At 40.2% G+C, this 13,533-nt stretch overlaps 1 long non-coding RNA gene across 1 annotated transcript; it reads left to right on the forward strand.

Annotated features, from left to right (window-relative positions):
- Positions 1 to 1,017: 1,017 nt before the first annotated feature.
- On the forward strand, positions 1,018 to 13,295 carry LOC140135572 (uncharacterized). The gene is made up of 3 exons (XR_011856541.1): positions 1,018 to 1,162; positions 8,814 to 8,920; positions 13,151 to 13,295. It is a non-coding gene; the product is annotated as an uncharacterized lncRNA (long non-coding RNA).
- The last annotated feature ends 238 nt before the right edge of the window (positions 13,296 to 13,533 follow it).

The following is a 13,533-nucleotide window of genomic DNA, read 5'->3' on the forward strand; positions in this document are numbered from 1 at the left end:
CATGTCTAAGGGATTATCCCAATGATGCAATACAGAGAATATTCTAGAGAAGAGGGGTTCCCGAAAAAATTAGTAGGTCACATCACAATGTCAGAAAGCAATAGTTTTGGTATCTTGTGACAAAACAGTCTAATGATGATAGAATTGTGTCAGGGTTGAATATTAGGTGAGCATAAACGGGGGTGGCAGGGGCTTGCCCCCTGGCGGGGACCAGGAGGCAGGGCCCCTTAAGCTGTCGCTTATTAATGAACAACAGGCATAGAAAACCCATAAAATCGTCACAATTTACAAACAAACATCACAGAAATGGTAAAGTTAGAAAAAAAACTGTTGTTTCCCGCTAGTGACCATAAAACCAAGATGCGAGATGCATGTATAGAAACTCCATAAAATCGTCACAATTTAACATTATATACATAAAACATCACAGAAATGATAAAGTTAGAAAAGGAACCGTTATTTCCCGTTAGTGACCCTAAAAGTTTAAACAAGATGCGAGATGCGTTTTTATTATTACTATTCTTTTATTCCTTGATACGTTTGATAAGTTTATGTAAGAAATTACTCAAAATGCACCAGAATTAAAAATACGCCTCGAATATTTGTTTGTGATTAGTGGGACAGAGCCCCTTGTTGGGGGTCAGGGGCGTAGCTCCTAACGCTTTTTAATGAACAATAGGTATAGAAAACCCCTTTCCATTCCCCTCTCCCCCTTTCCTTCTTCCGTTTCTTTCCTCTTCTTTCTCTTTCTGATTATTTGCTCTCCTTCTGGGGGAATCCCCCCCACGTGGCACCGCTCCTCTGCCACCAGTAATTTCAATGAAAACAACCCCGATTGGGCCTCGAGAATTTTGGTTAATATTCTTTTTTAATTCTTTTGATTTTCTATGTTTTTTTATTAGTATTCAACATAACATAATCAAACATTAGTATTTGCTTGAATGACATTTGTCTCATTCGGACAATCGTAACAAGTGGGACATAATTTTGTCTCATGCAGAAACACCTTATTGTTTACAACCGGGTTCCTAAATGTGGTAGCAGAACAGTTGTCTCATTACTCGACTACCTCCAACGTAAAGGACGATTTACAAGACCGATTGGCACTTTGGCAACGCAGAAGAAAATATCAGAAGGACACACGGATCTGTCAAATGATAAGGTATGCCCAACTCTTAACCAATATGTGACCTGCTACCACGAAATGAGCTTAAAGGGCCGTAATTGGTGACCAGGCCAGCCAAGCACCATATCTGTTACTAATAGCACCCATAAAATTTGACCTTATTGACCTTTTTTCTATTTCCAAGATTCAAACCTGTTTACAAGTTGTCAAATTCCTTATACTAGATCGTAAAAAATGCCATTATCCAATTATGAACACCTCCCTGGTGTATGTAGTTGGGGTGGTCAATACGGCCCTTTAAGATCGAAAGTTGGTGGTTTTGAGACATCCTGGCTGACTGAATGATGTTCTTTGTATGCCGCGCACCTGTACAAGCTAGTAGTATATCCTTGGTGAATGGCCTGTTGTGCCCCCTCCCCTGCATTCACAAGGACATACAGATATACTATTGTAAGAACACCAACGCAGCAGCCAGGGCGTCTCGAAACTACCAATTTGAGTTCATGCTCATTTCGTGGTAGCAGGTCACATAATACTCTGACCATGGAAATAGTAGATGAGAAGGAATCACAACGAAATCGATCGCCTGTGACTAATCCCGCTTATCTATTCTTCATTACAAAGGAAGAGGACTCAACAAATTCCCTTTTGAGGACACTCATATTGCCGCCATCAGCGTGATTTGGTAGCATAACTGGAAATCCATAGCGATAAATCTTTGCGCACAAACAATTTTGAACCGGTTGTTGTGACCTTAGTTGATGAAGCGCACTTTTAACGTTCATTTAGACTTGATTTTATAAACATTTGCAACAGATTTCTGCATTTTCAGATGCAGAGAAGTCAAACAATACAAATATTGGGAAATTTAATCAAAATACGTTGTATTTTCGACTAAAGACACTTTTAAACAAGTTTTACATTTTGTAAGGATCGTATTTTCGCTGACCCCAAATTTAATTAAAATGTAAAGGTATAAAACAAGTTGTTCCGATTGTTTCCGAAAAATGGGAACAGATTCTATCATAAGACAAACGGAAAATCAATTCTATCAAATTGCCTTCACATGTGCCCCAGACCGCCCACATAGGTAAATTTGCCCCTAAATGTTTCAAATATATGACTTTCTACTTCCGATTTTGGTAATACATCCTTCCCACAAGGCATTATTTTTGGGTATGTTATCCCATCTGTCCCATAAGGCTGCAATCACATAGAAGTATATACTATTCGGGTATACGGTGCACGTTTTGCAGGTGCACGCGTATAGCTTCAATCGAGCAAGGTAATTTCATAGTACCGGGTCACATAAGGCTACGATCGCATAGAAGTATACTATCCGGGTATACGATGCTGGTTTTGCAGGTGCACGCGTATAGCTTAAATCGAGCAAGGTAATTTCATAGTACCGGGTCACATAAGACATGTAAGAGCTATTCGAAAAGGCCGTATACCTGCGTATAGTATAGGAGGAATTTTGTGAAGCTAATAACCTAGTCATTGGGAACACGTTATTTCAGCATCATCCACGGAGACTGTGGACTTGGATGAGCCCAGGAGATAGAACAAGAAACCAGATCGATTACATCATGGTCAGGAAGAGGTGGAGAACATCACTCCAAAATGTCAGGACACGACCAGGCGCTGACTGTGGTAGTGACCATCAGCTACTTGTTGCCAAACTAAAACTAAAACTGAGAGCTAAGAGAGGAAATGCACCACCTACCAGGTATGATGTTGACAACATTCCCACTCAATATTCAGTGGATGTGAAGAACAGGTTTGACGAGTTACTGAAAGTTAATGAAGAAGAGCAGACCCCAAATGAATTGTGGGAAGACATGAAAGAAACAGTCCAGAGCACAGCAAAGAAGTACATCCCTAGAAAGATGAAACGGAAACAGCCGTGGATCTCTCAGCAGACCTTAAACCTAGCTGATGACAGGAAGAGAGCAAAGGCAGATGGAGGAAAGGAAGAATGGGCACGCTTAAACAAAGAGGTCTCCAAAAGTGTTAAGGAGGACAAAAGAAACTACATCGAAAGGAAATGTGTGGAAATGGAAAGATGTAAGGGTGACTCAAAAATAGCTTTTGGTATTGCCAAAGAACTTACCAAGAAGTGGATCCCCAGGATGGATGTTATAAATGATGAGAAAGGTAACACTCTTACCGAAAGTGTAGACATCAAAAGGCGATGGGTTCAGTATAGTTCCTAGCTGTTTGAGGCACAAGATGACAAGGTGTATGTACAGTGTGAAACGAGTGAGGAAGAACCTCCACCATTGAGATCTGAAGTTGAGCTTGCCATGGAACAAATGAAAAATGCTAAGTCACCTGGCATTGATAATGTAGCTTCTGAGTTGTGGAAGGCAACTGGGAATGAAGGGATAGACCTAATGTGGCGTCTATGTGGTATCATCTGGAAAAAGAAGAAATGGGCGAGAGACTGGTGCAGGGCAGTATTTATTCCATTGCCAAAGAAGGAAATTTGAAAGAGTGTGCCAATCACCGGACCATCAGCCTGATTTGTCATGCAAGTAAAGTGCTTCTGAAGATCATCATCAAGAGAATGAAGAACAAAATGGAGCAAGAAATATCTGATGAGCAGGCAGGATTTCGTGAAGGAAGGGGTACTAGGGACCAAATTGTCAATATCAGGAATGTGATTGAGAAATGCAGAGAGCATAGACTTCCTCTTTACATGTGTTTCATAGATTACAGTAAAGCTTTTGACTGTGTTAGCCACCCTCAGATGTGGGAAACTATGAAAAAGATGGGTTTCCCAAGTCATCTTGTGGATCTGATCAGCTGCTTATATGAAGACCAAAAATCGGCAGTCAGAACAAGTAGTGGAGACACAGATTGGTTCAAGATTGGAAGAGGCTTACGACAGGGCTGTGTGCTATCACCAAACCTGTTTAACATCTACTCTGAAGACATAATGAGAACAGCTTTGGAGGGGTTTGAAGGTGGAGTGAAGTTTGGCGGTACAATAATTACTAACCTGAGGTACGCCGATGACACCACTCTTATTTGTAGCAGCAGAGTAGAGCTGATTGATCTTTTGAAGCGCATCAAAGAGGCCAGCGAAGAAAAACACCTTCTCCTGAACACAAAGAAGACAAAAATAATGGTTGTAGACAGAGAGCGGAAAAGTGATGAGTTTGTGATAGATGGACAGCAGATTGAGGAGGTGAAGCAATTTGAATATCTGGGTTCAATGATTAACAACAGTGGTGACAGCACAACTGAAATTAAGAGAAGACTGGCTATTGCAAGGACAACTGTGCAGGGCATGTCAAGCATATGGAAAAGCAGAGGCCTATCCATTGACCTCAAGGTACGCCTACTTCGTGCAACTGTGTTTTCCATTGCCACTTATGGATGCGAGTCTTGGGCTATGACCAAGAATGATAGGAAAAGAGTAGATGCTTTTGAGATGTGGTGTTACAGGAGGCTTCTACGAGTGACATGGAAAGACAGGAGAACAAATTCCTGGATCCTCGACAAGATTGGTACAAGTCTAACCATCAGAAGCGGCATAATGGAGAGAAAGCTGAAGTACTTTGGCCATATTGTCAGGAAACATGGAGGTGTAGAAAAACAGATTTTGCAAGGGGCTATGGAAGGCAAACGAGGAAGAGGACGTCCACCAACATCTTAGACTAATGACGTGAAGCTGGTTTCTAACCAGGGAATGCAAGGTGCAACGCACTTGGCATCAGATCGAGTGAGATGGCGTACTCTTGTGAAGACCACAGCAGCGCTACACAGCGCCACCTGACACAGAGAGAGAGAGAGTATAGTATAGTGGGAATCGTGCGTGTTCGATTTTAGTGCAGCGTATACCGTCCTAATTTTAAAAACCTAAACCATATGTGGGTAAATTCATTTTTTTAATAGATGCACTATCTAATTCTGCACATTATGACACCTCATTGAATGCAATGTGACCTCAAGAAGTAAAGTTACAAGCATTTGATAAGACGAAGAAAATGGGTAAACTGACATACTCGCTATTCGCTATATGAAATACGCTCATTCGATCAGGCTGAGTTCACATAGTATACTCCTATATGAACTCAGCCTGATCGAATGAGCGTATACAAAATACGCTCATTCGATCAGGCTGAGTTCATATAGGAGTATACTATGTAAACTTAGCCTGGTCAAATGAGCGTATTTCGTATAGCTAATAGCGAGTATACATTTGTAGGTCAGTTTACCAATTTTCTTCGTCTACTCAAATGCTTGTATAAACTTTACTTCTTGAGGTCACATTGCATTGAATGAGGTGTCATAATGTGCAGAATTAGATAGTGCATCTATTACAAAAAAATGAATTTACCCACATATGGTTTAGTTTTAAAATTAGCACGGTATACGCTGCACTAAAATCGAGCACGCACGATTCCCACTATACTGTATTATATACCTCATATATAGATTCATGTCATCTGATTGGTTGAAAGTGCAGTCATTGAATTAACTATGCCCGCAAAATGAACTATGGACCGGTCCATGGAAATGAACTATGGACCGGTCATGTGCGTCACGATCAAACTGCGCGTTTTTCCCAGCGTAAAATGATATTACGCACGCGTTAATGTTTTCACGCGTTATAATTACGCAGAAATCGCAGATTGTAATCTGTGGAAATGAACTATGGACCGGTTAGGTGCGTCACGATCAAACTGCGCGTTTTTCCCAGCGTAAAATGATAATTACGCACGCGTTAATGTTTTCACGCGTTATAATTACGCAGAAATCGCAGATTGTAATCTGTGTGCCGTTCGCATTGAAACTATTAATTTCTCTTCCCAAAATCGATGCTTTTAACCAAACAGATGACAAGAATCTTAAGATTTGGTATATAAAACAAATATTGACTGCTTTTTATTCGGGGCATGGTTAAAATTATAGGCCCGCGGTGATCTATGACTAGACCATGACTATGCCCCTCGGCTACGCCTCGGGACATAGTCATGGTTTTGAGATCACCTTGGGCCTATAATTTTAACCATGCCCCCCATAGCAGTCAATATTTGTATACTATACTATACGCAGGTATACGGCCTTTTCGAATAGTGCCTTATCATGCTTATGTGACCCGGTACTATGAAATTACCTTGCCCGATTTAAGCTATAGGCGTGCACCTGCAAAACATGCACCGTATACCCGAATAGTATACTTCTATGTGATCGTAGCCTTATGTGACCCGGTACTATGGAATTGCCTTGCTCGAGTTAAGCTATTCGCGTGCACCTGCAAAACGTGCACCGTATACCCGAATAGTATACTTTTATGTGATCGCAGCCTAATGCATTCATATTTCCCGCCCTTTCCTGCTCACAAGGCCGCATTTAGTCCATAAGCATTGGTCGCTTGACTGCAGCTTTAGAATTGAAAATGTCATGTCATAGAAATGTTACGTCACCGATGACCATCGTGTTGGGATATAATCCCGAGGAATATGATATAACTATAGCGGTTGACCTGTATAGAAACGCCAATGTACATGTCGGCAATGTGTTTGGAACTTGGATGATGGTTAGTTGTGACATAGATGAACTCCTGGATGGGGCAGCTTTAATTAGCATGAGGCCACATTGATATGTAAATAGCGTATTATTATTTAAATTTGTGCCCAGACGTATTGAGGGCGACAGTCATGTTATCCAGACGGATAATGGCTGCATATGCCGGGCATGTCAATATGCTGAGTGAAGGCTGATAATCACCTTTCTGTATAGGTAATAAGCTAGTATATTTCTTGTACCAGTTGGTTATAACAAAAAATTAGTATCATATTAAATATATTAAATGTATAAAATTTACATGAATTTGAAGAACAGAGCTTCGAAATCGAGCTAAGTCAGGTGATGTGAAATTCTGCTGCGTAACCCCCTCTGCGTGGTACAATTATATTCATAAAACATTGAATTTAACAGATATCATGGGCAGCCAACCACGATTTATCAGCATTTAAAATATATGTTAATTAACAAAGATAAATAATAAAGAGTACAAATGGCAATTAACTAGTAAACAAGCCTGAAATCTTAAAATGTTGCCACGTGATTTCCCGAACACATGATATGTCATATGTGACCACTATTCAGATTTACCGTAAATATTTGGAGTATGGTGCACGGCTTGCACATACACTGTGCATTTCTTAACCTCCGTATGGAGCCAAGTAACATTCTGTCTGCTTTGTGCAGATTGGTATTTTATTTTACTTGAGAGCATAATATAAATACATAAGACGAAAAAGGCGCCATGATTGAAGGTCAGGTCGGGTATCAAAGGTTATTATAACTTAAATACTACTTGTATTTCACACCTTGCCTCTGTCACATATTTCCTTCATATTATTGACAGCAAGTCCTAATTTTGACTTTACTATTGCAAAATGTCATTTCATATCAAATTAGTAGACTTTCTTTGAAAAAACATATCACTGGTGCCCGATGGGAATACCCGTCCGCCATTTCATTAAACTGGATTGTTTTCGCCTGGTTTGTGCCCAGATGTATTGGGGGCGTGCTATACTCTCATTGAACAGGCAAAGTTTGCAAAACGAACAACGTTGTTATTTGCCAATATCAATTAACATAATCCAAGGGGTCGAACATGAATTATTCATAACGGATCGATAACTGGCCTCACTTTCTAGCTAGTAAACCAGCGGAATTTTTCATAGGTTTTGCGTTGCTAATAGAACAACCGTGAATTTAGTGTCACCCCCTTGGTTGTGATTCCTTCTCATCTACTATTTCCATGCTCTGACAAATTGCGATCTTTTGTGTGTAAACAAATTGCTAACATGATAGAATATTTCATTGATCAGACATTTTTTCATTTCGAGCAGATAAAGTGATATTAAATATTGTATATTAGGCCTTAAGGCTGCGTTCACATAGAAGTATACTATTCGGGTATACGGTGCACGTTTTACAGGTGCACGCGTATATAGTTAAATCGAGCAAGGCAATTTCATAGTACCGGGTCACATAAGGCTACGATCGCATAGAAGTATACTATTCGGGTATACGATGCACGTTTTGAAGGTGCACGCGTATAGATTAAATCGAGCAAGGTAATTTCATAGTACCGGGTCACATAAGAGCTATTCGAAAAGGCCGTATACCTGCGTATAGTATAGTATAGTGGGAATCGCGCATGTTCGATTTTAGTGCAGCGTATACCGTCCAAATTTTAAAAACCTAAACCATATGTGGGCAAATTCATTTTTTTAATTGATGCACTATCTAATTCTGCACATTATGACACCTCATTGAATGCAATGTGACCTCAAGAAGTAAAGTTACAAGCATTTGATAAGACGAAGAAAATGGGTAAACTGACATACTCGATATTCGCTATACGAATACGCTCATTGATCAGGCTGAGTTCACATAGTATACTCCTATATGAACTCAGCCTGAACGAATGAGCGTATTTCGTATAGCGAATACCGAATACCGTATACTTCTATGTGAACGCAGCCTTAGAGGGGCATAAAGTGATAGATTACCCGAAGCATGTAACAATATCGTGTGAAAACAGAACTTTTGAAGAAAACCAATGATGACTGAAGCAAAATTCGTACAGTACGGCTTCTAAGATACGCGGTATTCCTTGTTTAAAAAAAATAGATGCATTTCTTTCTATATATTATAGAAACTGGTTCTTATTAAGGAAGCTATAACACAGCTTGTCAAGAAGAAAAACGCGAGTTCACTACCTGCTGTTATCCACGGACATTTTCGTTTTATGCCGATTGACCGGTAAGAACAAGTAGTTTTTCTCATTTCGCATTTCATGGCGTAGACCATAGAGCTTTTAAATAGAAACAGAGTCCCAAAAGATTATATAATATTTTGTTCGTTTGATGCCGATTAGAAGTTGCGACAGGCTATTCATAAAAGTGGTACCATTGTTTCGAATAAAGGGTTCCGCCATTAAATTGGTCACTGATCCGGCATCATATTAACGCTCTACACAACAGGCGAGTATCAATAAGTGACCACACTACAGTCATGTGTAAGGGCAGTCATGTGTAAAGTGGTACCATTGTACTCACGTATCAAAATGGGTGCTTGTGTGGGTCTGAAGTCTATAAGGAGGCTTTAGCTGTCGATGCAATCATCTTTACCACCCACCTGACGTTAGGCGTTTCATTTAAATAAATTGAATGCTCTTGCTGGTCGATTACATATTAGAATGTATGAAGGCTGCCATGTCCAGTCCATATATCTATATTACACTATGGTAATCGCTATACGTATACATGTAAGTATAAGTATAGGCCTATAAAGGTTGTTTTTTTAGAAATTTCCATTTAATTTTATTTTAAGAAAGAGATTGGTATAGAAATTGTGGCGTACCCAAAGAGGGGAGGGGGTTGGGGAGGGGCAGATTCACCTCTGTGAGAAGTCTGGGGAGGGGAGGAGGGAGGAAGAGGGGAGGAGGGATATGGAGAATGAGAGAGGGCTGGAGGAAGGGAGAAAAAAGAGATATAATAAAGACAAGTAGATAAATAGAAATATAAGGAAAATGATGGGAATGAGAGAGGGAGGGTGAGAGGGACAATGAGAGCGAGGGAGTGATAAAGTGTAGGCCTAGGAAAGAATAAGTACAGAGAAGGAAAAGAAAGGAATGATGAATACATTTAATAATAATTATTAGGCCTATATAATAACTAAACACATAACAGCACTGGGCAGCCATTCGATGATGTCAATGCCTTTATTCGTTACGTAATTAAAACGCCCAGTCAGATGTATTTCACACCTACCAAACACAACTCACCCAATTTCGCAAACTGAACGTTGAATGTACACTCTCATGAATATTGATTGGCAACATTTTTCAATATGTCAGCGCTCTAATCGGAAACAATAGAACAAAAGACCCTGCAGAGCGTTGTCGTAGACCACCAAATAACTATCCATTGAAAAGCACGTAAAAATAAACTTTTTTTACCAGGCGTTTTCTTCCCCACGTGACAATATTTGTTCACTTTTTACGTCATCCCTGTTTAATTAAGAACTGAATTTTAATTTATGCTTCATTTTGGTTAACTTTACAGGTTCAGTTTTTTATTAAAAAATGTTGACAAGTGACGCCGCTATTTCAACACCAAAACTAACATTAAGATTTTGAACAGATTCATCAGGATCGTTCATAAATCACTGGTAAGCAAATGTTCTCAACACAGATCCAAATAGTAAATTTGGTACTCACTAGAAATATTTCGATTCCTATCAGGAATCTTGTTCACTCTGGTGTGGTGATTGGTAGTGTTTCTAGATGTTATCGGCAAACTTTATGACGGATTTTGATGACGTCACATGAGTTGCTTGCCGATTGATGATCGTAGATCCGATCAAGTCTGTACGCCCCCTCGTCCTTGTTTATGGTGGTGTTGCCTCTACTCCAGATGGCCTCTTTGAGCCAACGAGTTGTTTTGTTAGCTTCTTGGTCGATGATTTTGGCCTCCTCCCACCCAATCACGTGATTATTTTTTTACAGTGTGCTCTGCTATGGCCGACTTGTATGTTTCTGTAGTTGTTCTTAGATCGGAGGTAGTAGGAGCAAACTCAATTTCAACCAAACCACCAAAATCATATGTAACGAAGGATGAAAGAATTGCCATTAGAGAGCTTCAGAAAGAAAAATCCATTCAAATTTTGGGTGCAGACAAAGGTAGAGCTACTGTCATTTTAGATACCACCGAATATGACGAAAAGATTTGCTCAATGATACTAGCACGTATGAAGAGCTTAAAAAAGACCCCACCCCAAAATACAAAAAGAAGCTTGTCGCTATCTTAAACAGACTCTTGCGTGAGGAAAAAATATCTCAAAAGGACAAAGATTTCCTTTTCCCAACAGCGGAGATTATCCCACGCATATATGACAGTCCCAAGATCCATAAGAAAGATACGCCGTTACGTCCAATCATCGACTACACAGGCTCTATCGGTTACAATGTGTCGAGATCGCTGGCATACATAATTAGTCCTCTTGTCGGTAACACAGACCATCACGTCCTTAATTCAAAACAACTTGCTGAGGACTTAGACGGGATCACTATAGGTGACGACGAATACTTAATCTCGCACGACGTGATATCCCTGTTCACAAAGACGCCTGTGGATCTTACGCTGAAAATTATCCGCCAAAAGTTAGAAAAAAACCATGATTTGAAAAAGGACCCTTCTCAGTGTTGACGAGCTGATGGAATTAATTGAGTTCATTCTCACCACCACCTACTTTACATCTAAAGGCAAAATCTTCCAGCAAAAGAAAGGTATGGCAATGGGCAGTCCCCTAAGTCCCATAGCGGTCAACCTGTTCATGGAATGGTTCGAGAATGAAGCCATAGCCACAGCACCTGACAACTGCAAACCCAGAATCTGGAAGAGATATGTCGACGATGTCTTAGAAGTGATCAAGAAAGGAGAAGCGGAGAATCTGACTATACATTTGAACCAAGTTGATCCCACAAATAGCATCAAATTTACATACGAGAAAGAATCAGACACTAGTATCCGTTTCCTGGACACTTTAATCACCAGGAAAGATGACTTTCCCTTAAACTGTGCATTTACAGAAAGCCAACGCACACAGATCAGTACTTGCAATTTCAATCGCACCATCCGTTACACCACAAGTTAGGTGTCATAAGGACCCTCATCGACAGAAAAGATTCCATTGTTTCTGAAGAAATTGATCGCCAGAAAGAAACGAGCCATATAGAACAGGCACTTAATCAATGTGGCTATCCTCCGTGGTCTATCACGAAAGTTGTTGAGGACAAAGATCTTCCGAAACCAAAGAAATACAAACATAGCGACGGTCAAGAAAAGAGCAAAGACCTTGTAGTGCTACCGTACGTGGAAGGCTTATCGGAACGCGTGTCCAGAATTTTCAAAAAGCACGGTTTTGCTACATCATTAAAACCACATTCCACCATCCGAAAAGCCCTTGTTCACCCGAAGGACAAAGACCCCCTCCAAACAGCCGAAGCAGTATATGAAATCCCTTGCAAGAGCTGCCCTAAAACCTATATAGGGGAAACAGGTCGCCCTTCAGTGCCAGCTACGGCTTTTGTGATATGGATTATTCCATTTGAAATTCCCCTATAGAAGACACGACCTTAATCTCCTACACAGGGTATGTAGATTTCAAAAGGACTCGGTCACCCATTCAGGTAACCCCATTTGAAACGCTCCCTGTGGAAGGTTAAGTGCCAGAAGTGGGTAATTGCAACCTAGCATGCCTAGTGGCATTTCCCTGGTGGTGCAACAACTGCTCTGTGAACATTTAACAATTTACACACAGTATATCATGTGTATATTGTAATCATCTACTCATGGCAGCAGTTGCAATTACACACTTCTGGCACTGAGGAAACATTGTTTTCAATACAGCATGTATTGCTAGGTTAGGTTGATTAAAGGGAGTCTCCGGCAATCATAACATTATGCCTTGTATGTTAGAAAAATAATTATCAAGCATGAATCACAACAAACTCACATTGACCATAAAAGCGAATAAAAACAGTCGACTCTCAAGACGCGATATTCAAAATTCCCGCGCCGAGATTGTCTAAGTGCAATGACGTAATGGTTATTTGTGCTCAATTGTCGCCAGCCTTCATTGTATTACTGGGACGTCATTGCACTCGACAATTTTGGCGCCCGGGAATTTGGAATATCGCGAGTTGAGAGACGGATGTTTGTATTCGTTTTATGGTAACTATTACGGAATAATGTTGTGATTGCCGGAGACTCCCTTTAAAGGCTTAAAGAACGGATGAAGGAAGGGTAAAGGCAGTGAAGGAGAATGATAAAGGGTTGCATTGAAAATGACTTCCCACAAGACATCCTCCCGACCCAACTACAACCACAGCACATCCACCGCTTATCCCGGTGGCTATGCTTTTTACGAAGAGGCGTAATCGCTTTTCGGCATTCTGCCAAACGATATGTTTTCTTTTTATTTTAATAGATCAAAACAACCTGTCTACATCAATATTATACGAGATCCGCTGGCAAGAATGGTATCTACATACTACTTTACGCGATTTGGAGATGGACAACTTTCTGACAGAATGTTAAAAGAACTGAATGCTAGGATCCTGCCTGAACATTTTAATATGGTACGGCAATTTTTTTGTCATTGAGACACAGTAAATAATCACTTAATATTGAAGGTTATGAAAATCAACCACAGGTTATTATATTCGACAAGTGGCAAATTTAAACATTGTTTTACATTGTACTTTAAAAGCAATGCTGATAAGTACATACAAACTTACAAATATCTGAAAGTAAATGATGCACGGGATCCCACTAGCCCGACCGATTTCTCAATCTGCAAAGTTTTGGGTA

This window comes from Amphiura filiformis, chromosome 2 (assembly GCF_039555335.1).
Source record: "Amphiura filiformis chromosome 2, Afil_fr2py, whole genome shotgun sequence".
Taxonomy (NCBI): domain Eukaryota; kingdom Metazoa; phylum Echinodermata; class Ophiuroidea; order Amphilepidida; family Amphiuridae; genus Amphiura; species Amphiura filiformis.